This window comes from Rhincodon typus, unplaced genomic scaffold (genome assembly GCF_021869965.1).
Source record: "Rhincodon typus isolate 14 unplaced genomic scaffold, sRhiTyp1.1 hic_rhity00010495, whole genome shotgun sequence".
Lineage (NCBI taxonomy): Eukaryota > Metazoa > Chordata > Chondrichthyes > Orectolobiformes > Rhincodontidae > Rhincodon > Rhincodon typus.
In genome coordinates this window covers 507-823 of record NW_025976133.1, presented here as the reverse complement: position 1 = coordinate 823, position 317 = coordinate 507, and positions in this window count along the sequence as shown.

The window sequence follows — 317 nt, the reverse complement described above, 5'->3', positions numbered from 1 at the left end:
GGGGCAAGTGGGGAGTATCCCATCACCCTCCTGCCTTGTGCCTTGTCGATGGTGGGACGGGCTTTGGGGGGGAGACAGGACGGGAGTTACTCGCTGCAGGATTGACATGAGCGCAAAATGCTAATGCTCACTTTGACATCCCTTTCTGCATCTGACAGAGTTGTACTCACCAATGGGGGAGGCGATGGCCTGGTGCTATTATCGCTGGGCTGTTAATCCGGAGACCCAGATCACGTTCTGGGGACCCTGGTTCGAATCCCGCCATGGCAGATGGCGGAATTTGAATGCAATAAAAATATCTGGAATTAAGAATCTAA